The sequence below is a fragment of the Bufo bufo genome, chromosome 6, assembly GCF_905171765.1.
Source record: "Bufo bufo chromosome 6, aBufBuf1.1, whole genome shotgun sequence".
Taxonomy (NCBI): Eukaryota; Metazoa; Chordata; class Amphibia; order Anura; family Bufonidae; genus Bufo; species Bufo bufo.
Genome location: NC_053394.1, coordinates 412,064,784 through 412,087,858, shown reverse-complemented (window position 1 = coordinate 412,087,858; position 23,075 = coordinate 412,064,784). Strand labels below are relative to the sequence as shown.

At 46.0% G+C, this 23,075-nt stretch overlaps 17 non-coding genes across 17 annotated transcripts; all 17 read left to right on the top strand.

Annotated features, from left to right (window-relative positions):
* Positions 1 to 1,525: 1,525 nt before the first annotated feature.
* Positions 1,526 to 1,721, top strand: LOC121006402. Its single transcript, XR_005780251.1, has one exon. It is a non-coding gene; the product is annotated as a U2 spliceosomal RNA (small nuclear RNA).
* Positions 1,722 to 2,752: 1,031 nt separating this feature from the next.
* LOC121006266 lies at positions 2,753 to 2,943 on the top strand. The gene has a single exon (XR_005780128.1). It is a non-coding gene; the product is annotated as a U2 spliceosomal RNA (small nuclear RNA).
* Positions 2,944 to 3,974: 1,031 nt separating this feature from the next.
* LOC121006265 lies at positions 3,975 to 4,165 on the top strand. The gene has a single exon (XR_005780127.1). It is a non-coding gene; the product is annotated as a U2 spliceosomal RNA (small nuclear RNA).
* A 1,032-nt stretch (positions 4,166 to 5,197) lies between these two features.
* LOC121006263 lies at positions 5,198 to 5,388 on the top strand. The gene has a single exon (XR_005780126.1). It is a non-coding gene; the product is annotated as a U2 spliceosomal RNA (small nuclear RNA).
* Positions 5,389 to 6,419: 1,031 nt separating this feature from the next.
* Positions 6,420 to 6,610, top strand: LOC121006262. Its single transcript, XR_005780125.1, has one exon. It is a non-coding gene; the product is annotated as a U2 spliceosomal RNA (small nuclear RNA).
* A 1,032-nt stretch (positions 6,611 to 7,642) lies between these two features.
* On the top strand, positions 7,643 to 7,833 carry LOC121006261. The gene has a single exon (XR_005780124.1). It is a non-coding gene; the product is annotated as a U2 spliceosomal RNA (small nuclear RNA).
* A 1,033-nt stretch (positions 7,834 to 8,866) lies between these two features.
* Positions 8,867 to 9,057, top strand: LOC121006260. The gene has a single exon (XR_005780123.1). It is a non-coding gene; the product is annotated as a U2 spliceosomal RNA (small nuclear RNA).
* Positions 9,058 to 10,089: 1,032 nt separating this feature from the next.
* LOC121006259 lies at positions 10,090 to 10,280 on the top strand. The gene has a single exon (XR_005780122.1). It is a non-coding gene; the product is annotated as a U2 spliceosomal RNA (small nuclear RNA).
* A 1,033-nt stretch (positions 10,281 to 11,313) lies between these two features.
* On the top strand, positions 11,314 to 11,504 carry LOC121006258. The gene has a single exon (XR_005780121.1). It is a non-coding gene; the product is annotated as a U2 spliceosomal RNA (small nuclear RNA).
* Positions 11,505 to 12,539: 1,035 nt separating this feature from the next.
* LOC121006257 lies at positions 12,540 to 12,730 on the top strand. Its single transcript, XR_005780120.1, has one exon. It is a non-coding gene; the product is annotated as a U2 spliceosomal RNA (small nuclear RNA).
* A 1,035-nt stretch (positions 12,731 to 13,765) lies between these two features.
* LOC121006256 lies at positions 13,766 to 13,956 on the top strand. Its single transcript, XR_005780119.1, has one exon. It is a non-coding gene; the product is annotated as a U2 spliceosomal RNA (small nuclear RNA).
* Positions 13,957 to 14,987: 1,031 nt separating this feature from the next.
* On the top strand, positions 14,988 to 15,178 carry LOC121006255. Its single transcript, XR_005780118.1, has one exon. It is a non-coding gene; the product is annotated as a U2 spliceosomal RNA (small nuclear RNA).
* Positions 15,179 to 16,212: 1,034 nt separating this feature from the next.
* LOC121006254 lies at positions 16,213 to 16,403 on the top strand. The gene has a single exon (XR_005780117.1). It is a non-coding gene; the product is annotated as a U2 spliceosomal RNA (small nuclear RNA).
* A 1,035-nt stretch (positions 16,404 to 17,438) lies between these two features.
* LOC121006253 lies at positions 17,439 to 17,629 on the top strand. Its single transcript, XR_005780116.1, has one exon. It is a non-coding gene; the product is annotated as a U2 spliceosomal RNA (small nuclear RNA).
* Positions 17,630 to 18,662: 1,033 nt separating this feature from the next.
* On the top strand, positions 18,663 to 18,853 carry LOC121006252. The gene has a single exon (XR_005780115.1). It is a non-coding gene; the product is annotated as a U2 spliceosomal RNA (small nuclear RNA).
* Positions 18,854 to 19,884: 1,031 nt separating this feature from the next.
* Positions 19,885 to 20,075, top strand: LOC121006251. The gene has a single exon (XR_005780114.1). It is a non-coding gene; the product is annotated as a U2 spliceosomal RNA (small nuclear RNA).
* A 1,031-nt stretch (positions 20,076 to 21,106) lies between these two features.
* LOC121006250 lies at positions 21,107 to 21,297 on the top strand. Its single transcript, XR_005780113.1, has one exon. It is a non-coding gene; the product is annotated as a U2 spliceosomal RNA (small nuclear RNA).
* Positions 21,298 to 23,075: the final 1,778 nt, after the last annotated feature.

The window sequence follows — 23,075 nt, the reverse complement described above, 5'->3', positions numbered from 1 at the left end:
TACTTTTTATTGTTGTGATTGAGTTGTTAATGTGTTTGGTAAGAAAGGATAAGGTGATGAAAGGTATGTTGATTCCAGGAAGTATGGGTAAAACTGTTAAGGTACTTGGATATATGGATGACGTTGTGATTGTTAGTGATAATTTGGCTACCATGAGGAGAGGAAGGTTATGGCTGGATATGTTTTGTGGGGTGTCTGCTTTTAAAGTGAATTGGAGTAAATGTAGTTTCAAATGTTTTGGTGATAGGAGTATTTGTTTGGAGAATGTGAAGAATGAGAGTGGGGATGTGAAGGTGTTGGGTATCCGATTTAATGATGATTTGAAAGGGAATGAGAGTTGGGATGAGTGTGGAAGAAAGATAGAAAAAAAGATAAATTTTTGGAGAATGAGGGATCTTTCGCTGTCAGGGAAAGTGTTAATTATCAAGGCAATCATTTTGCCAATAGTTCTTTTTGTGGCTGGAGTTTATCCTGCGTGTTCAAAGAAAGTTAAGAGAGCGGAGAAATTGTTTTTTTCTTTCCTTTGGGGAAGTTGTATGGAAAGACTGAAAAGAGAGCATGTGTATAAAAGATGTATGAATGGGGGCTTGGATTTTCCAAATTTTGAAATTTTTCTTGGTTTAAATTATATAAAAAAATTTGTGTGTCTGGTGGAAAAACAAAACAATTGCGCGTACATGATGAAATATATGTCTGGATGGATGATGTATGGTCTGAGGTGGTGTAAAAGAGATGCTAGAGTGCCTGTGTCGTTCAAATGTCCAGTATGGTATGAGGTGATTGAGAGTTTTATCAGAAAATATGATTTATTGGCTGTAGGAATGAATGAGTTTAAGGATAAGAAGAAAGTGATGGCGAAACTTAGACAAAGTGAGAATGCATGTGATATTGTGGGGTTGAGTTCGGATGCTGCAGTAAGTGTGTGGAAGAAATTGATGATTGCTGGTACAACTAACAGACAGAAAGACATTGTGTGGATGGGGTTTCAAAACATCTTGCCAGTACGTGAGTTTCAGAAAAGAAGAGATCTAGTGAGAACAGAAACTTGCCCAAGGGAAGGTTGTGGGGAGGATGAATCTGTGAGACATTTGTTTTGGGAGTGTGGGTATGCAAATGAAGTATGGAGAAGTGTGGGTGGGTTAGTGAAAGAATTGACGGGTGTAGTGAATTTGGTTTGGAAGGTCGGGTTGTTTGGTATTGGCGCAAGTGGGAGGAGAAATGAAAGAATTTTGTGGTTCATCATGGTTTGTATTATGGAATGTTTGTGGGATGTAAGAAATTTGTTAGTCTTTAAGAGAGAAATTGTGACTGTGAATGAGTGTGTAAAATTATTTTTGTCTAGGCTCTATGTAATTTATGTGTGGGATAAACAGTATGGTGGTGGTGTGGATTCTGAGGGAGTGTGGAAGTTCAAAAAGTGGAGATTTTTGATCAAGAATTAATTTAGACGATGTACGGTTTTTGTATTTTGTCTCTGATGTTGTTTTGTTGTATGGTGTTTGGAACTTGTATATGTAAACTTTGAATTTTTGTTTTAAAATAAAATAAAATTAAAAAAAAAAAAAAAATCTGTTCTTATCAGTTTAATATCTGATACGTCCCCTATCTGGGGACCATATATTAAATGGATTTTTCGAACAGGGAGATGGAAAAAGAGCTTGCTCTGTCCACTCCACGCATTGACCTGGTATTGCAGTACCTCCAGGACCGGTGCACCCCTTCTAATCCAGTATGAAAAAACAGAATGAAATTGAAATGGATTGCAAGCATCATCCTTCCAGCCAAGCAAGTGGAAAGTTGTGTGTGTCGTGCCTCCTTCAGCTTCTCCTCTGTCTGCCCAGTCAGTGCAGTGTTGCTTTTTGCATATAATACCTGCATCTAGTCTGTCAATCTCCTAATTGCATCAGCTGTCGGTTGTTTCCAGCACCAAGCAACCCATTCAGCCCCAGTGTCGTCACACACACCCTGGATCCAATTAAGACTGATGATTGGTTAATTGGCTTATCACCTGAATGAATTGTTTGGACCTCCCCTCCTCCACGTTTGATTTGGGCCTGTTGTGCACACCTCGGAGGGTTGCTGAGTCGTCTCTGGCAGGCAATTGACCCTTTTTTGTATCAAGTTGGCTGGATGTAACCATTTAGCTTTTGCAGTGCTTCAATAAATGAGTAAAGTTTGCCTGTGTCTCCCTCTTGTGGATCTTTTGAACTGGATTACTTAGTGGCTAAAAAGTAGCCCAGCACTTCCTATGCAGCTGGACCTACCTTGTCTGTTCAATGGACGGAACACTGCGCGTGTCACAAGAGCCTTGTCAGGTCAAGAGGTCAAAGAGGTCAAGTAAGGTCAGCTATTGGATGACATCACAAGGGCCCTGATGGAACACTCAACAATGGTGCCGTGACATCACAATCAACAATGGTTATCCTTTTTTTTTTTTTTTTTTTTTTCCTTTCACTCACTACTATTCCTATCATGCTTTCTGCTTGGCGTGCTTTGGCACCGCACCAGGAATTTCGTGCGAAGAAAAGGCGTGTCCAAAAGTCGCGTGTGGGCGGAGCTATGCAGATAGCAAACACGAAAAGAAGCATGCTGGTGTGACTTCTGTGCGTAGGACGCGCGTGAACGTTTTCCCCGGTTTGTGAGAGAAAGAAGCCTCCCGGACTGTGTATTGGGCTGGGGACAGTAGTCTATTGCCTTCATTAGTGCTCTGCATTGGGGACCATCGGCCTGTACTGCGAACCCTTTTCAGGTTATCGCTTCTCGGCCTTTTGGCTAAGATCAAGTGTAGTATCTGTTCTTATCAGTTTAATATCTGATACGTCCCCTATCTGGGGACCATATATTAAATGGATTTTTCGAACAGGGAGATGGAAAAAGAGCTTGCTCTGTCCACTCCACGCATTGACCTGGTATTGCAGTACCTCCAGGACCGGTGCACCCCTTCTAATCCAGTATGAAAAAACAGAATGAAATTGAAATGGATTGCAAGCATCATCCTTCCAGCCAAGCAAGTGGAAAGTTGTGTGTGTCGTGCCTCCTTCAGCTTCTCCTCTGTCTGCCCAGTCAGTGCAGTGTTGCTTTTTGCATATAATACCTGCATCTAGTCTGTCAATCTCCTAATTGCATCAGCTGTCGGTTGTTTCCAGCACCAAGCAACCCATTCAGCCCCAGTGTCGTCACACACACCCTGGATCCAATTAAGACTGATGATTGGTTAATTGGCTTATCACCTGAATGAATTGTTTGGACCTCCCCTCCTCCACGTTTGATTTGGGCCTGTTGTGCACACCTCGGAGGGTTGCTGAGTCGTCTCTGGCAGGCAATTGACCCTTTTTTGTATCAAGTTGGCTGGATGTAACCATTTAGCTTTTGCAGTGCTTCAATAAATGAGTAAAGTTTGCCTGTGTCTCCCTCTTGTGGATCTTTTGAACTGGATTACTTAGTGGCTAAAAAGTAGCCCAGCACTTCCTATGCAGCTGGACCTACCTTGTCTGTTCAATGGACGGAACACTGCGCGTGTCACAAGAGCCTTGTCAGGTCAAGAGGTCAAAGAGGTCAAGTAAGGTCAGCTATTGGATGACATCACAAGGGCCCTGATGGAACACTCAACAATGGTGCCGTGACATCACAATCAACAATGGTTATCCTTTTTTTTTTTTTTTTTTTTTTCCTTTCACTCACTACTATTCCTATCATGCTTTCTGCTTGGCGTGCTTTGGCACCGCACCAGGAATTTCGTGCGAAGAAAAGGCGTGTCCAAAAGTCGCGTGTGGGCGGAGCTATGCAGATAGCAAACACGAAAAGAAGCATGCTGGTGTGACTTCTGTGCGTAGGACGCGCGTGAACGTTTTCCCCGGTTTGTGAGAGAAAGAAGCCTCCCGGACTGTGTATTGGGCTGGGGACAGTAGTCTATTGCCTTCATTAGTGCTCTGCATTGGGGACCATCGGCCTGTACTGCGAACCCTTTTCAGGTTATCGCTTCTCGGCCTTTTGGCTAAGATCAAGTGTAGTATCTGTTCTTATCAGTTTAATATCTGATACGTCCCCTATCTGGGGACCATATATTAAATGGATTTTTCGAACAGGGAGATGGAAAAAGAGCTTGCTCTGTCCACTCCACGCATTGACCTGGTATTGCAGTACCTCCAGGACCGGTGCACCCCTTCTAATCCAGTATGAAAAAACAGAATGAAATTGAAATGGATTGCAAGCATCATCCTTCCAGCCAAGCAAGTGGAAAGTTGTGTGTGTCGTGCCTCCTTCAGCTTCTCCTCTGTCTGCCCAGTCAGTGCAGTGTTGCTTTTTGCATATAATACCTGCATCTAGTCTGTCAATCTCCTAATTGCATCAGCTGTCGGTTGTTTCCAGCACCAAGCAACCCATTCAGCCCCAGTGTCGTCACACACACCCTGGATCCAATTAAGACTGATGATTGGTTAATTGGCTTATCACCTGAATGAATTGTTTGGACCTCCCCTCCTCCACGTTTGATTTGGGCCTGTTGTGCACACCTCGGAGGGTTGCTGAGTCGTCTCTGGCAGGCAATTGACCCTTTTTTGTATCAAGTTGGCTGGATGTAACCATTTAGCTTTTGCAGTGCTTCAATAAATGAGTAAAGTTTGCCTGTGTCTCCCTCTTGTGGATCTTTTGAACTGGATTACTTAGTGGCTAAAAAGTAGCCCAGCACTTCCTATGCAGCTGGACCTACCTTGTCTGTTCAATGGACGGAACACTGCGCGTGTCACAAGAGCCTTGTCAGGTCAAGAGGTCAAAGAGGTCAAGTAAGGTCAGCTATTGGATGACATCACAAGGGCCCTGATGGAACACTCAACAATGGTGCCGTGACATCACAATCAACAATGGTTATCCTTTTTTTTTTTTTTTTTTTTTTTCCTTTCACTCACTACTATTCCTATCATGCTTTCTGCTTGGCGTGCTTTGGCACCGCACCAGGAATTTCGTGCGAAGAAAAGGCGTGTCCAAAAGTCGCGTGTGGGCGGAGCTATGCAGATAGCAAACACGAAAAGAAGCATGCTGGTGTGACTTCTGTGCGTAGGACGCGCGTGAACGTTTTCCCCGGTTTGTGAGAGAAAGAAGCCTCCCGGACTGTGTATTGGGCTGGGGACAGTAGTCTATTGCCTTCATTAGTGCTCTGCATTGGGGACCATCGGCCTGTACTGCGAACCCTTTTCAGGTTATCGCTTCTCGGCCTTTTGGCTAAGATCAAGTGTAGTATCTGTTCTTATCAGTTTAATATCTGATACGTCCCCTATCTGGGGACCATATATTAAATGGATTTTTCGAACAGGGAGATGGAAAAAGAGCTTGCTCTGTCCACTCCACGCATTGACCTGGTATTGCAGTACCTCCAGGACCGGTGCACCCCTTCTAATCCAGTATGAAAAAACAGAATGAAATTGAAATGGATTGCAAGCATCATCCTTCCAGCCAAGCAAGTGGAAAGTTGTGTGTGTCGTGCCTCCTTCAGCTTCTCCTCTGTCTGCCCAGTCAGTGCAGTGTTGCTTTTTGCATATAATACCTGCATCTAGTCTGTCAATCTCCTAATTGCATCAGCTGTCGGTTGTTTCCAGCACCAAGCAACCCATTCAGCCCCAGTGTCGTCACACACACCCTGGATCCAATTAAGACTGATGATTGGTTAATTGGCTTATCACCTGAATGAATTGTTTGGACCTCCCCTCCTCCACGTTTGATTTGGGCCTGTTGTGCACACCTCGGAGGGTTGCTGAGTCGTCTCTGGCAGGCAATTGACCCTTTTTTGTATCAAGTTGGCTGGATGTAACCATTTAGCTTTTGCAGTGCTTCAATAAATGAGTAAAGTTTGCCTGTGTCTCCCTCTTGTGGATCTTTTGAACTGGATTACTTAGTGGCTAAAAAGTAGCCCAGCACTTCCTATGCAGCTGGACCTACCTTGTCTGTTCAATGGACGGAACACTGCGCGTGTCACAAGAGCCTTGTCAGGTCAAGAGGTCAAAGAGGTCAAGTAAGGTCAGCTATTGGATGACATCACAAGGGCCCTGATGGAACACTCAACAATGGTGCCGTGACATCACAATCAACAATGGTTATCCTTTTTTTTTTTTTTTTTTTTTTCCTTTCACTCACTACTATTCCTATCATGCTTTCTGCTTGGCGTGCTTTGGCACCGCACCAGGAATTTCGTGCGAAGAAAAGGCGTGTCCAAAAGTCGCGTGTGGGCGGAGCTATGCAGATAGCAAACACGAAAAGAAGCATGCTGGTGTGACTTCTGTGCGTAGGACGCGCGTGAACGTTTTCCCCGGTTTGTGAGAGAAAGAAGCCTCCCGGACTGTGTATTGGGCTGGGGACAGTAGTCTATTGCCTTCATTAGTGCTCTGCATTGGGGACCATCGGCCTGTACTGCGAACCCTTTTCAGGTTATCGCTTCTCGGCCTTTTGGCTAAGATCAAGTGTAGTATCTGTTCTTATCAGTTTAATATCTGATACGTCCCCTATCTGGGGACCATATATTAAATGGATTTTTCGAACAGGGAGATGGAAAAAGAGCTTGCTCTGTCCACTCCACGCATTGACCTGGTATTGCAGTACCTCCAGGACCGGTGCACCCCTTCTAATCCAGTATGAAAAAACAGAATGAAATTGAAATGGATTGCAAGCATCATCCTTCCAGCCAAGCAAGTGGAAAGTTGTGTGTGTCGTGCCTCCTTCAGCTTCTCCTCTGTCTGCCCAGTCAGTGCAGTGTTGCTTTTTGCATATAATACCTGCATCTAGTCTGTCAATCTCCTAATTGCATCAGCTGTCGGTTGTTTCCAGCACCAAGCAACCCATTCAGCCCCAGTGTCGTCACACACACCCTGGATCCAATTAAGACTGATGATTGGTTAATTGGCTTATCACCTGAATGAATTGTTTGGACCTCCCCTCCTCCACGTTTGATTTGGGCCTGTTGTGCACACCTCGGAGGGTTGCTGAGTCGTCTCTGGCAGGCAATTGACCCTTTTTTGTATCAAGTTGGCTGGATGTAACCATTTAGCTTTTGCAGTGCTTCAATAAATGAGTAAAGTTTGCCTGTGTCTCCCTCTTGTGGATCTTTTGAACTGGATTACTTAGTGGCTAAAAAGTAGCCCAGCACTTCCTATGCAGCTGGACCTACCTTGTCTGTTCAATGGACGGAACACTGCGCGTGTCACAAGAGCCTTGTCAGGTCAAGAGGTCAAAGAGGTCAAGTAAGGTCAGCTATTGGATGACATCACAAGGGCCCTGATGGAACACTCAACAATGGTGCCGTGACATCACAATCAACAATGGTTATCCTTTTTTTTTTTTTTTTTTTTTTTCCTTTCACTCACTACTATTCCTATCATGCTTTCTGCTTGGCGTGCTTTGGCACCGCACCAGGAATTTCGTGCGAAGAAAAGGCGTGTCCAAAAGTCGCGTGTGGGCGGAGCTATGCAGATAGCAAACACGAAAAGAAGCATGCTGGTGTGACTTCTGTGCGTAGGACGCGCGTGAACGTTTTCCCCGGTTTGTGAGAGAAAGAAGCCTCCCGGACTGTGTATTGGGCTGGGGACAGTAGTCTATTGCCTTCATTAGTGCTCTGCATTGGGGACCATCGGCCTGTACTGCGAACCCTTTTCAGGTTATCGCTTCTCGGCCTTTTGGCTAAGATCAAGTGTAGTATCTGTTCTTATCAGTTTAATATCTGATACGTCCCCTATCTGGGGACCATATATTAAATGGATTTTTCGAACAGGGAGATGGAAAAAGAGCTTGCTCTGTCCACTCCACGCATTGACCTGGTATTGCAGTACCTCCAGGACCGGTGCACCCCTTCTAATCCAGTATGAAAAAACAGAATGAAATTGAAATGGATTGCAAGCATCATCCTTCCAGCCAAGCAAGTGGAAAGTTGTGTGTGTCGTGCCTCCTTCAGCTTCTCCTCTGTCTGCCCAGTCAGTGCAGTGTTGCTTTTTGCATATAATACCTGCATCTAGTCTGTCAATCTCCTAATTGCATCAGCTGTCGGTTGTTTCCAGCACCAAGCAACCCATTCAGCCCCAGTGTCGTCACACACACCCTGGATCCAATTAAGACTGATGATTGGTTAATTGGCTTATCACCTGAATGAATTGTTTGGACCTCCCCTCCTCCACGTTTGATTTGGGCCTGTTGTGCACACCTCGGAGGGTTGCTGAGTCGTCTCTGGCAGGCAATTGACCCTTTTTTGTATCAAGTTGGCTGGATGTAACCATTTAGCTTTTGCAGTGCTTCAATAAATGAGTAAAGTTTGCCTGTGTCTCCCTCTTGTGGATCTTTTGAACTGGATTACTTAGTGGCTAAAAAGTAGCCCAGCACTTCCTATGCAGCTGGACCTACCTTGTCTGTTCAATGGACGGAACACTGCGCGTGTCACAAGAGCCTTGTCAGGTCAAGAGGTCAAAGAGGTCAAGTAAGGTCAGCTATTGGATGACATCACAAGGGCCCTGATGGAACACTCAACAATGGTGCCGTGACATCACAATCAACAATGGTTATCCTTTTTTTTTTTTTTTTTTTTTTTTCCTTTCACTCACTACTATTCCTATCATGCTTTCTGCTTGGCGTGCTTTGGCACCGCACCAGGAATTTCGTGCGAAGAAAAGGCGTGTCCAAAAGTCGCGTGTGGGCGGAGCTATGCAGATAGCAAACACGAAAAGAAGCATGCTGGTGTGACTTCTGTGCGTAGGACGCGCGTGAACGTTTTCCCCGGTTTGTGAGAGAAAGAAGCCTCCCGGACTGTGTATTGGGCTGGGGACAGTAGTCTATTGCCTTCATTAGTGCTCTGCATTGGGGACCATCGGCCTGTACTGCGAACCCTTTTCAGGTTATCGCTTCTCGGCCTTTTGGCTAAGATCAAGTGTAGTATCTGTTCTTATCAGTTTAATATCTGATACGTCCCCTATCTGGGGACCATATATTAAATGGATTTTTCGAACAGGGAGATGGAAAAAGAGCTTGCTCTGTCCACTCCACGCATTGACCTGGTATTGCAGTACCTCCAGGACCGGTGCACCCCTTCTAATCCAGTATGAAAAAACAGAATGAAATTGAAATGGATTGCAAGCATCATCCTTCCAGCCAAGCAAGTGGAAAGTTGTGTGTGTCGTGCCTCCTTCAGCTTCTCCTCTGTCTGCCCAGTCAGTGCAGTGTTGCTTTTTGCATATAATACCTGCATCTAGTCTGTCAATCTCCTAATTGCATCAGCTGTCGGTTGTTTCCAGCACCAAGCAACCCATTCAGCCCCAGTGTCGTCACACACACCCTGGATCCAATTAAGACTGATGATTGGTTAATTGGCTTATCACCTGAATGAATTGTTTGGACCTCCCCTCCTCCACGTTTGATTTGGGCCTGTTGTGCACACCTCGGAGGGTTGCTGAGTCGTCTCTGGCAGGCAATTGACCCTTTTTTGTATCAAGTTGGCTGGATGTAACCATTTAGCTTTTGCAGTGCTTCAATAAATGAGTAAAGTTTGCCTGTGTCTCCCTCTTGTGGATCTTTTGAACTGGATTACTTAGTGGCTAAAAAGTAGCCCAGCACTTCCTATGCAGCTGGACCTACCTTGTCTGTTCAATGGACGGAACACTGCGCGTGTCACAAGAGCCTTGTCAGGTCAAGAGGTCAAAGAGGTCAAGTAAGGTCAGCTATTGGATGACATCACAAGGGCCCTGATGGAACACTCAACAATGGTGCCGTGACATCACAATCAACAATGGTTATCCTTTTTTTTTTTTTTTTTTTTTTTCCTTTCACTCACTACTATTCCTATCATGCTTTCTGCTTGGCGTGCTTTGGCACCGCACCAGGAATTTCGTGCGAAGAAAAGGCGTGTCCAAAAGTCGCGTGTGGGCGGAGCTATGCAGATAGCAAACACGAAAAGAAGCATGCTGGTGTGACTTCTGTGCGTAGGACGCGCGTGAACGTTTTCCCCGGTTTGTGAGAGAAAGAAGCCTCCCGGACTGTGTATTGGGCTGGGGACAGTAGTCTATTGCCTTCATTAGTGCTCTGCATTGGGGACCATCGGCCTGTACTGCGAACCCTTTTCAGGTTATCGCTTCTCGGCCTTTTGGCTAAGATCAAGTGTAGTATCTGTTCTTATCAGTTTAATATCTGATACGTCCCCTATCTGGGGACCATATATTAAATGGATTTTTCGAACAGGGAGATGGAAAAAGAGCTTGCTCTGTCCACTCCACGCATTGACCTGGTATTGCAGTACCTCCAGGACCGGTGCACCCCTTCTAATCCAGTATGAAAAAACAGAATGAAATTGAAATGGATTGCAAGCATCATCCTTCCAGCCAAGCAAGTGGAAAGTTGTGTGTGTCGTGCCTCCTTCAGCTTCTCCTCTGTCTGCCCAGTCAGTGCAGTGTTGCTTTTTGCATATAATACCTGCATCTAGTCTGTCAATCTCCTAATTGCATCAGCTGTCGGTTGTTTCCAGCACCAAGCAACCCATTCAGCCCCAGTGTCGTCACACACACCCTGGATCCAATTAAGACTGATGATTGGTTAATTGGCTTATCACCTGAATGAATTGTTTGGACCTCCCCTCCTCCACGTTTGATTTGGGCCTGTTGTGCACACCTCGGAGGGTTGCTGAGTCGTCTCTGGCAGGCAATTGACCCTTTTTTGTATCAAGTTGGCTGGATGTAACCATTTAGCTTTTGCAGTGCTTCAATAAATGAGTAAAGTTTGCCTGTGTCTCCCTCTTGTGGATCTTTTGAACTGGATTACTTAGTGGCTAAAAAGTAGCCCAGCACTTCCTATGCAGCTGGACCTACCTTGTCTGTTCAATGGACGGAACACTGCGCGTGTCACAAGAGCCTTGTCAGGTCAAGAGGTCAAAGAGGTCAAGTAAGGTCAGCTATTGGATGACATCACAAGGGCCCTGATGGAACACTCAACAATGGTGCCGTGACATCACAATCAACAATGGTTATCCTTTTTTTTTTTTTTTTTTTTTTTTCCTTTCACTCACTACTATTCCTATCATGCTTTCTGCTTGGCGTGCTTTGGCACCGCACCAGGAATTTCGTGCGAAGAAAAGGCGTGTCCAAAAGTCGCGTGTGGGCGGAGCTATGCAGATAGCAAACACGAAAAGAAGCATGCTGGTGTGACTTCTGTGCGTAGGACGCGCGTGAACGTTTTCCCCGGTTTGTGAGAGAAAGAAGCCTCCCGGACTGTGTATTGGGCTGGGGACAGTAGTCTATTGCCTTCATTAGTGCTCTGCATTGGGGACCATCGGCCTGTACTGCGAACCCTTTTCAGGTTATCGCTTCTCGGCCTTTTGGCTAAGATCAAGTGTAGTATCTGTTCTTATCAGTTTAATATCTGATACGTCCCCTATCTGGGGACCATATATTAAATGGATTTTTCGAACAGGGAGATGGAAAAAGAGCTTGCTCTGTCCACTCCACGCATTGACCTGGTATTGCAGTACCTCCAGGACCGGTGCACCCCTTCTAATCCAGTATGAAAAAACAGAATGAAATTGAAATGGATTGCAAGCATCATCCTTCCAGCCAAGCAAGTGGAAAGTTGTGTGTGTCGTGCCTCCTTCAGCTTCTCCTCTGTCTGCCCAGTCAGTGCAGTGTTGCTTTTTGCATATAATACCTGCATCTAGTCTGTCAATCTCCTAATTGCATCAGCTGTCGGTTGTTTCCAGCACCAAGCAACCCATTCAGCCCCAGTGTCGTCACACACACCCTGGATCCAATTAAGACTGATGATTGGTTAATTGGCTTATCACCTGAATGAATTGTTTGGACCTCCCCTCCTCCACGTTTGATTTGGGCCTGTTGTGCACACCTCGGAGGGTTGCTGAGTCGTCTCTGGCAGGCAATTGACCCTTTTTTGTATCAAGTTGGCTGGATGTAACCATTTAGCTTTTGCAGTGCTTCAATAAATGAGTAAAGTTTGCCTGTGTCTCCCTCTTGTGGATCTTTTGAACTGGATTACTTAGTGGCTAAAAAGTAGCCCAGCACTTCCTATGCAGCTGGACCTACCTTGTCTGTTCAATGGACGGAACACTGCGCGTGTCACAAGAGCCTTGTCAGGTCAAGAGGTCAAAGAGGTCAAGTAAGGTCAGCTATTGGATGACATCACAAGGGCCCTGATGGAACACTCAACAATGGTGCCGTGACATCACAATCAACAATGGTTATCCTTTTTTTTTTTTTTTTTTTTTTTTTTCCTTTCACTCACTACTATTCCTATCATGCTTTCTGCTTGGCGTGCTTTGGCACCGCACCAGGAATTTCGTGCGAAGAAAAGGCGTGTCCAAAAGTCGCGTGTGGGCGGAGCTATGCAGATAGCAAACACGAAAAGAAGCATGCTGGTGTGACTTCTGTGCGTAGGACGCGCGTGAACGTTTTCCCCGGTTTGTGAGAGAAAGAAGCCTCCCGGACTGTGTATTGGGCTGGGGACAGTAGTCTATTGCCTTCATTAGTGCTCTGCATTGGGGACCATCGGCCTGTACTGCGAACCCTTTTCAGGTTATCGCTTCTCGGCCTTTTGGCTAAGATCAAGTGTAGTATCTGTTCTTATCAGTTTAATATCTGATACGTCCCCTATCTGGGGACCATATATTAAATGGATTTTTCGAACAGGGAGATGGAAAAAGAGCTTGCTCTGTCCACTCCACGCATTGACCTGGTATTGCAGTACCTCCAGGACCGGTGCACCCCTTCTAATCCAGTATGAAAAAACAGAATGAAATTGAAATGGATTGCAAGCATCATCCTTCCAGCCAAGCAAGTGGAAAGTTGTGTGTGTCGTGCCTCCTTCAGCTTCTCCTCTGTCTGCCCAGTCAGTGCAGTGTTGCTTTTTGCATATAATACCTGCATCTAGTCTGTCAATCTCCTAATTGCATCAGCTGTCGGTTGTTTCCAGCACCAAGCAACCCATTCAGCCCCAGTGTCGTCACACACACCCTGGATCCAATTAAGACTGATGATTGGTTAATTGGCTTATCACCTGAATGAATTGTTTGGACCTCCCCTCCTCCACGTTTGATTTGGGCCTGTTGTGCACACCTCGGAGGGTTGCTGAGTCGTCTCTGGCAGGCAATTGACCCTTTTTTGTATCAAGTTGGCTGGATGTAACCATTTAGCTTTTGCAGTGCTTCAATAAATGAGTAAAGTTTGCCTGTGTCTCCCTCTTGTGGATCTTTTGAACTGGATTACTTAGTGGCTAAAAAGTAGCCCAGCACTTCCTATGCAGCTGGACCTACCTTGTCTGTTCAATGGACGGAACACTGCGCGTGTCACAAGAGCCTTGTCAGGTCAAGAGGTCAAAGAGGTCAAGTAAGGTCAGCTATTGGATGACATCACAAGGGCCCTGATGGAACACTCAACAATGGTGCCGTGACATCACAATCAACAATGGTTATCCTTTTTTTTTTTTTTTTTTTTTTTTTTCCTTTCACTCACTACTATTCCTATCATGCTTTCTGCTTGGCGTGCTTTGGCACCGCACCAGGAATTTCGTGCGAAGAAAAGGCGTGTCCAAAAGTCGCGTGTGGGCGGAGCTATGCAGATAGCAAACACGAAAAGAAGCATGCTGGTGTGACTTCTGTGCGTAGGACGCGCGTGAACGTTTTCCCCGGTTTGTGAGAGAAAGAAGCCTCCCGGACTGTGTATTGGGCTGGGGACAGTAGTCTATTGCCTTCATTAGTGCTCTGCATTGGGGACCATCGGCCTGTACTGCGAACCCTTTTCAGGTTATCGCTTCTCGGCCTTTTGGCTAAGATCAAGTGTAGTATCTGTTCTTATCAGTTTAATATCTGATACGTCCCCTATCTGGGGACCATATATTAAATGGATTTTTCGAACAGGGAGATGGAAAAAGAGCTTGCTCTGTCCACTCCACGCATTGACCTGGTATTGCAGTACCTCCAGGACCGGTGCACCCCTTCTAATCCAGTATGAAAAAACAGAATGAAATTGAAATGGATTGCAAGCATCATCCTTCCAGCCAAGCAAGTGGAAAGTTGTGTGTGTCGTGCCTCCTTCAGCTTCTCCTCTGTCTGCCCAGTCAGTGCAGTGTTGCTTTTTGCATATAATACCTGCATCTAGTCTGTCAATCTCCTAATTGCATCAGCTGTCGGTTGTTTCCAGCACCAAGCAACCCATTCAGCCCCAGTGTCGTCACACACACCCTGGATCCAATTAAGACTGATGATTGGTTAATTGGCTTATCACCTGAATGAATTGTTTGGACCTCCCCTCCTCCACGTTTGATTTGGGCCTGTTGTGCACACCTCGGAGGGTTGCTGAGTCGTCTCTGGCAGGCAATTGACCCTTTTTTGTATCAAGTTGGCTGGATGTAACCATTTAGCTTTTGCAGTGCTTCAATAAATGAGTAAAGTTTGCCTGTGTCTCCCTCTTGTGGATCTTTTGAACTGGATTACTTAGTGGCTAAAAAGTAGCCCAGCACTTCCTATGCAGCTGGACCTACCTTGTCTGTTCAATGGACGGAACACTGCGCGTGTCACAAGAGCCTTGTCAGGTCAAGAGGTCAAAGAGGTCAAGTAAGGTCAGCTATTGGATGACATCACAAGGGCCCTGATGGAACACTCAACAATGGTGCCGTGACATCACAATCAACAATGGTTATCCTTTTTTTTTTTTTTTTTTTTTTCCTTTCACTCACTACTATTCCTATCATGCTTTCTGCTTGGCGTGCTTTGGCACCGCACCAGGAATTTCGTGCGAAGAAAAGGCGTGTCCAAAAGTCGCGTGTGGGCGGAGCTATGCAGATAGCAAACACGAAAAGAAGCATGCTGGTGTGACTTCTGTGCGTAGGACGCGCGTGAACGTTTTCCCCGGTTTGTGAGAGAAAGAAGCCTCCCGGACTGTGTATTGGGCTGGGGACAGTAGTCTATTGCCTTCATTAGTGCTCTGCATTGGGGACCATCGGCCTGTACTGCGAACCCTTTTCAGGTTATCGCTTCTCGGCCTTTTGGCTAAGATCAAGTGTAGTATCTGTTCTTATCAGTTTAATATCTGATACGTCCCCTATCTGGGGACCATATATTAAATGGATTTTTCGAACAGGGAGATGGAAAAAGAGCTTGCTCTGTCCACTCCACGCATTGACCTGGTATTGCAGTACCTCCAGGACCGGTGCACCCCTTCTAATCCAGTATGAAAAAACAGAATGAAATTGAAATGGATTGCAAGCATCATCCTTCCAGCCAAGCAAGTGGAAAGTTGTGTGTGTCGTGCCTCCTTCAGCTTCTCCTCTGTCTGCCCAGTCAGTGCAGTGTTGCTTTTTGCATATAATACCTGCATCTAGTCTGTCAATCTCCTAATTGCATCAGCTGTCGGTTGTTTCCAGCACCAAGCAACCCATTCAGCCCCAGTGTCGTCACACACACCCTGGATCCAATTAAGACTGATGATTGGTTAATTGGCTTATCACCTGAATGAATTGTTTGGACCTCCCCTCCTCCACGTTTGATTTGGGCCTGTTGTGCACACCTCGGAGGGTTGCTGAGTCGTCTCTGGCAGGCAATTGACCCTTTTTTGTATCAAGTTGGCTGGATGTAACCATTTAGCTTTTGCAGTGCTTCAATAAATGAGTAAAGTTTGCCTGTGTCTCCCTCTTGTGGATCTTTTGAACTGGATTACTTAGTGGCTAAAAAGTAGCCCAGCACTTCCTATGCAGCTGGACCTACCTTGTCTGTTCAATGGACGGAACACTGCGCGTGTCACAAGAGCCTTGTCAGGTCAAGAGGTCAAAGAGGTCAAGTAAGGTCAGCTATTGGATGACATCACAAGGGCCCTGATGGAACACTCAACAATGGTGCCGTGACATCACAATCAACAATGGTTATCCTTTTTTTTTTTTTTTTTTTTTTTTTCCTTTCACTCACTACTATTCCTATCATGCTTTCTGCTTGGCGTGCTTTGGCACCGCACCAGGAATTTCGTGCGAAGAAAAGGCGTGTCCAAAAGTCGCGTGTGGGCGGAGCTATGCAGATAGCAAACACGAAAAGAAGCATGCTGGTGTGACTTCTGTGCGTAGGACGCGCGTGAACGTTTTCCCCGGTTTGTGAGAGAAAGAAGCCTCCCGGACTGTGTATTGGGCTGGGGACAGTAGTCTATTGCCTTCATTAGTGCTCTGCATTGGGGACCATCGGCCTGTACTGCGAACCCTTTTCAGGTTATCGCTTCTCGGCCTTTTGGCTAAGATCAAGTGTAGTATCTGTTCTTATCAGTTTAATATCTGATACGTCCCCTATCTGGGGACCATATATTAAATGGATTTTTCGAACAGGGAGATGGAAAAAGAGCTTGCTCTGTCCACTCCACGCATTGACCTGGTATTGCAGTACCTCCAGGACCGGTGCACCCCTTCTAATCCAGTATGAAAAAACAGAATGAAATTGAAATGGATTGCAAGCATCATCCTTCCAGCCAAGCAAGTGGAAAGTTGTGTGTGTCGTGCCTCCTTCAGCTTCTCCTCTGTCTGCCCAGTCAGTGCAGTGTTGCTTTTTGCATATAATACCTGCATCTAGTCTGTCAATCTCCTAATTGCATCAGCTGTCGGTTGTTTCCAGCACCAAGCAACCCATTCAGCCCCAGTGTCGTCACACACACCCTGGATCCAATTAAGACTGATGATTGGTTAATTGGCTTATCACCTGAATGAATTGTTTGGACCTCCCCTCCTCCACGTTTGATTTGGGCCTGTTGTGCACACCTCGGAGGGTTGCTGAGTCGTCTCTGGCAGGCAATTGACCCTTTTTTGTATCAAGTTGGCTGGATGTAACCATTTAGCTTTTGCAGTGCTTCAATAAATGAGTAAAGTTTGCCTGTGTCTCCCTCTTGTGGATCTTTTGAACTGGATTACTTAGTGGCTAAAAAGTAGCCCAGCACTTCCTATGCAGCTGGACCTACCTTGTCTGTTCAATGGACGGAACACTGCGCGTGTCACAAGAGCCTTGTCAGGTCAAGAGGTCAAAGAGGTCAAGTAAGGTCAGCTATTGGATGACATCACAAGGGCCCTGATGGAACACTCAACAATGGTGCCGTGACATCACAATCAACAATGGTTATCCTTTTTTTTTTTTTTTTTTTTTTTTTTCCTTTCACTCACTACTATTCCTATCATGCTTTCTGCTTGGCGTGCTTTGGCACCGCACCAGGAATTTCGTGCGAAGAAAAGGCGTGTCCAAAAGTCGCGTGTGGGCGGAGCTATGCAGATAGCAAACACGAAAAGAAGCATGCTGGTGTGACTTCTGTGCGTAGGACGCGCGTGAACGTTTTCCCCGGTTTGTGAGAGAAAGAAGCCTCCCGGACTGTGTATTGGGCTGGGGACAGTAGTCTATTGCCTTCATTAGTGCTCTGCATTGGGGACCATCGGCCTGTACTGCGAACCCTTTTCAGGTTATCGCTTCTCGGCCTTTTGGCTAAGATCAAGTGTAGTATCTGTTCTTATCAGTTTAATATCTGATACGTCCCCTATCTGGGGACCATATATTAAATGGATTTTTCGAACAGGGAGATGGAAAAAGAGCTTGCTCTGTCCACTCCACGCATTGACCTGGTATTGCAGTACCTCCAGGACCGGTGCACCCCTTCTAATCCAGTATGAAAAAACAGAATGAAATTGAAATGGATTGCAAGCATCATCCTTCCAGCCAAGCAAGTGGAAAGTTGTGTGTGTCGTGCCTCCTTCAGCTTCTCCTCTGTCTGCCCAGTCAGTGCAGTGTTGCTTTTTGCATATAATACCTGCATCTAGTCTGTCAATCTCCTAATTGCATCAGCTGTCGGTTGTTTCCAGCACCAAGCAACCCATTCAGCCCCAGTGTCGTCACACACACCCTGGATCCAATTAAGACTGATGATTGGTTAATTGGCTTATCACCTGAATGAATTGTTTGGACCTCCCCTCCTCCACGTTTGATTTGGGCCTGTTGTGCACACCTCGGAGGGTTGCTGAGTCGTCTCTGGCAGGCAATTGACCCTTTTTTGTATCAAGTTGGCTGGATGTAACCATTTAGCTTTTGCAGTGCTTCAATAAATGAGTAAAGTTTGCCTGTGTCTCCCTCTTGTGGATCTTTTGAACTGGATTACTTAGTGGCTAAAAAGTAGCCCAGCACTTCCTATGCAGCTGGACCTACCTTGTCTGTTCAATGGACGGAACACTGCGCGTGTCACAAGAGCCTTGTCAGGTCAAGAGGTCAAAGAGGTCAAGTAAGGTCAGCTATTGGATGACATCACAAGGGCCCTGATGGAACACTCAACAATGGTGCCGTGACATCACAATCAACAATGGTTATCCTTTTTTTTTTTTTTTTTTTTTTTTCCTTTCACTCACTACTATTCCTATCATGCTTTCTGCTTGGCGTGCTTTGGCACCGCACCAGGAATTTCGTGCGAAGAAAAGGCGTGTCCAAAAGTCGCGTGTGGGCGGAGCTATGCAGATAGCAAACACGAAAAGAAGCATGCTGGTGTGACTTCTGTGCGTAGGACGCGCGTGAACGTTTTCCCCGGTTTGTGAGAGAAAGAAGCCTCCCGGACTGTGTATTGGGCTGGGGACAGTAGTCTATTGCCTTCATTAGTGCTCTGCATTGGGGACCATCGGCCTGTACTGCGAACCCTTTTCAGGTTATCGCTTCTCGGCCTTTTGGCTAAGATCAAGTGTAGTATCTGTTCTTATCAGTTTAATATCTGATACGTCCCCTATCTGGGGACCATATATTAAATGGATTTTTCGAACAGGGAGATGGAAAAAGAGCTTGCTCTGTCCACTCCACGCATTGACCTGGTATTGCAGTACCTCCAGGACCGGTGCACCCCTTCTAATCCAGTATGAAAAAACAGAATGAAATTGAAATGGATTGCAAGCATCATCCTTCCAGCCAAGCAAGTGGAAAGTTGTGTGTGTCGTGCCTCCTTCAGCTTCTCCTCTGTCTGCCCAGTCAGTGCAGTGTTGCTTTTTGCATATAATACCTGCATCTAGTCTGTCAATCTCCTAATTGCATCAGCTGTCGGTTGTTTCCAGCACCAAGCAACCCATTCAGCCCCAGTGTCGTCACACCCACCCTGGATCCAATTAAGACTGATGATTGGTTAATTGGCTTATCACCTGAATGAATTGTTTGGACCTCCCCTCCTCCACGTTTGATTTGGGCCTGTTGTGCACACCTCGGAGGGTTGCTGAGTCGTCTCTGGCAGGCAATTGACCCTTTTTTGTATCAAGTTGGCTGGATGTAACCATTTAGCTTTTGCAGTGCTTCAATAAATGAGTAAAGTTTGCCTGTGTCTCCCTCTTGTGGATCTTTTGAACTGGATTACTTAGTGGCTAAAAAGTAGCCCAGCACTTCCTATGCAGCTGGACCTACCTTGTCTGTTCAATGGACGGAACACTGCGCGTGTCACAAGAGCCTTGTCAGGTCAAGAGGTCAAAGAGGTCAAGTAAGGTCAGCTATTGGATGACATCACAAGGGCCCTGATGGAACACTCAACAATGGTGCCGTGACATCACAATCAACAATGGTTATCCTTTTTTTTTTTTTTTTTTTTTTCCTTTCACTCACTACTATTCCTATCATGCTTTCTGCTTGGCGTGCTTTGGCACCGCACCAGGAATTTCGTGCGAAGAAAAGGCGTGTCCAAAAGTCGCGTGTGGGCGGAGCTATGCAGATAGCAAACACGAAAAGAAGCATGCTGGTGTGACTTCTGTGCGTAGGACGCGCGTGAACGTTTTCCCCGGTTTGTGAGAGAAAGAAGCCTCCCGGACTGTGTATTGGGCTGGGGACAGTAGTCTATTGCCTTCATTAGTGCTCTGCATTGGGGACCATCGGCCTGTACTGCGAACCCTTTTCAGGTTATCGCTTCTCGGCCTTTTGGCTAAGATCAAGTGTAGTATCTGTTCTTATCAGTTTAATATCTGATACGTCCCCTATCTGGGGACCATATATTAAATGGATTTTTCGAACAGGGAGATGGAAAAAGAGCTTGCTCTGTCCACTCCACGCATTGACCTGGTATTGCAGTACCTCCAGGACCGGTGCACCCCTTCTAATCCAGTATGAAAAAACAGAATGAAATTGAAATGGATTGCAAGCATCATCCTTCCAGCCAAGCAAGTGGAAAGTTGTGTGTGTCGTGCCTCCTTCAGCTTCTCCTCTGTCTGCCCAGTCAGTGCAGTGTTGCTTTTTGCATATAATACCTGCATCTAGTCTGTCAATCTCCTAATTGCATCAGCTGTCGGTTGTTTCCAGCACCAAGCAACCCATTCAGCCCCAGTGTCGTCACACACACCCTGGATCCAATTAAGACTGATGATTGGTTAATTGGCTTATCACCTGAATGAATTGTTTGGACCTCCCCTCCTCCACGTTTGATTTGGGCCTGTTGTGCACACCTCGGAGGGTTGCTGAGTCGTCTCTGGCAGGCAATTGACCCTTTTTTGTATCAAGTTGGCTGGATGTAACCATTTAGCTTTTGCAGTGCTTCAATAAATGAGTAAAGTTTGCCTGTGTCTCCCTCTTGTGGATCTTTTGAACTGGATTACTTAGTGGCTAAAAAGTAGCCCAGCACTTCCTATGCAGCTGGACCTACCTTGTCTGTTCAATGGACGGAACACTGCGCGTGTCACAAGAGCCTTGTCAGGTCAAGAGGTCAAAGAGGTCAAGTAAGGTCAGCTATTGGATGACATCACAAGGGCCCTGATGGAACACTCAACAATGGTGCCGTGACATCACAATCAACAATGGTTATCCTTTTTTTTTTTTTTTTTTTTTTCCTTTCACTCACTACTATTCCTATCATGCTTTCTGCTTGGCGTGCTTTGGCACCGCACCAGGAATTTCGTGCGAAGAAAAGGCGTGTCCAAAAGTCGCGTGTGGGCGGAGCTATGCAGATAGCAAACACGAAAAGAAGCATGCTGGTGTGACTTCTGTGCGTAGGACGCGCGTGAACGTTTTCCCCGGTTTGTGAGAGAAAGAAGCCTCCCGGACTGTGTATTGGGCTGGGGACAGTAGTCTATTGCCTTCATTAGTGCTCTGCATTGGGGACCATCGGCCTGTACTGCGAACCCTTTTCAGGTTATCGCTTCTCGGCCTTTTGGCTAAGATCAAGTGTAGTATCTGTTCTTATCAGTTTAATATCTGATACGTCCCCTATCTGGGGACCATATATTAAATGGATTTTTCGAACAGGGAGATGGAAAAAGAGCTTGCTCTGTCCACTCCACGCATTGACCTGGTATTGCAGTACCTCCAGGACCGGTGCACCCCTTCTAATCCAGTATGAAAAAAACAGAATGAAATTGAAATGGATTGCAAGCATCATCCTTCCAGCCAAGCAAGTGGAAAGTTGTGTGTGTCGTGCCTCCTTCAGCTTCTCCTCTGTCTGCCCAGTCAGTGCAGTGTTGCTTTTTGCATATAATACCTGCATCTAGTCTGTCAATCTCCTAATTGCATCAGCTGTCGGTTGTTTCCAGCACCAAGCAACCCATTCAGCCCCAGTGTCGTCACACACACCCTGGATCCAATTAAGACTGATGATTGGTTAATTGGCTTATCACCTGAATGAATTGTTTGGACCTCCCCTCCTCCACGTTTGATTTGGGCCTGTTGTGCACACCTCGGAGGGTTGCTGAGTCGTCTCTGGCAGGCAATTGACCCTTTTTTGTATCAAGTTGGCTGGATGTAACCATTTAGCTTTTGCAGTGCTTCAATAAATGAGTAAAGTTTGCCTGTGTCTCCCTCTTGTGGATCTTTTGAACTGGATTACTTAGTGGCTAAAAAGTAGCCCAGCACTTCCTATGCAGCTGGACCTACCTTGTCTGTTCAATGGACGGAACACTGCGCGTGTCACAAGAGCCTTGTCAGGTCAAGAGGTCAAAGAGGTCAAGTAAGGTCAGCTATTGGATGACATCACAAGGGCCCTGATGGAACACTCAACAATGGTGCCGTGACATCACAATCAACAATGGTTATCCTTTTTTTTTTTTTTTTTTTTTTCCTTTCACTCACTACTATTCCTATCATGCTTTCTGCTTGGCGTGCTTTTGCACCGCACCAGGAATTTCGTGCGAAGAAAAGGCGTGTCCAAAAGTCGCGTGTGGGCGGAGCTATGCAGATAGCAAACACGAAAAGAAGCATGCTGGTGTGACTTCTGTGCGTAGGACGCGCGTGAACGTTTTCCCCGGTTTGTGAGAGAAAGAAGCCTCCCGGACTGTGTATTGGGCTGGGGACAGTAGTCTATTGCCTTCATTAGTGCTCTGCATTGGGGACCATCGGCCTGTACTGCGAACCCTTTTCAGGTTATCGCTTCTCGGCCTTTTGGCGAAGATCAGACTGGGAATTCGGTTTGGTCTTGCTGAAAGGAGTAAGCTAGGGTCCTCCTTGTGGGGGACCCTGGGTGTTTCGGGAGTGAGTGTGGGTTTTTCGCCTGCGGATTCTTTGCTTTGAAAATGGTGTCTCGAGGTGTCGAGGACAGTATCCGGCTTCATGTCTGGAGAGAGGAGGACAGGAAGGCCATTGGAGTGGACCAGATCGTCACGGATGTGCTGAAGCTGACAAGCCTGAAGGTAGATGAGGTATTGGCTCTGCAAGATTTCCCTAAGCAAGGAATTTATGATATTATGTTTATTTCCTCGAGTGTCTGCCAAAGAATGTTTGTGGAGCTGAATCAACTTAAGGAGGAGAAGAAATCAGCTGTGATGGAGAAGATTGTGTTGGTGCCATTATTTCAGCAAGGTTCCAAAGTGGTAATTGTACATATGTACAACCCTAAAGTATCTGACAATACTGTTACGGCTTTTCTTTTGAACTATTGTGATGAAGTAAGATTTATGGGCCGGCTGAGGAATAAGCACGGTTATTTGAATGGGAAAAGGAAGTTTTTGTGTAAATTTAAAATTGCTGGGAGTGCAAAGGAAGGCTTTAAATGTATTCCATCTGTTTTTTCAATTGGTGGGGAGAGGGGTTTCTGCTATTATGAAGGCCAAATGAAGTTTTGCAGGAAATGTAATGTGTTTGGTCATGTGCAGGATGATTGCCCTGAAAAGGG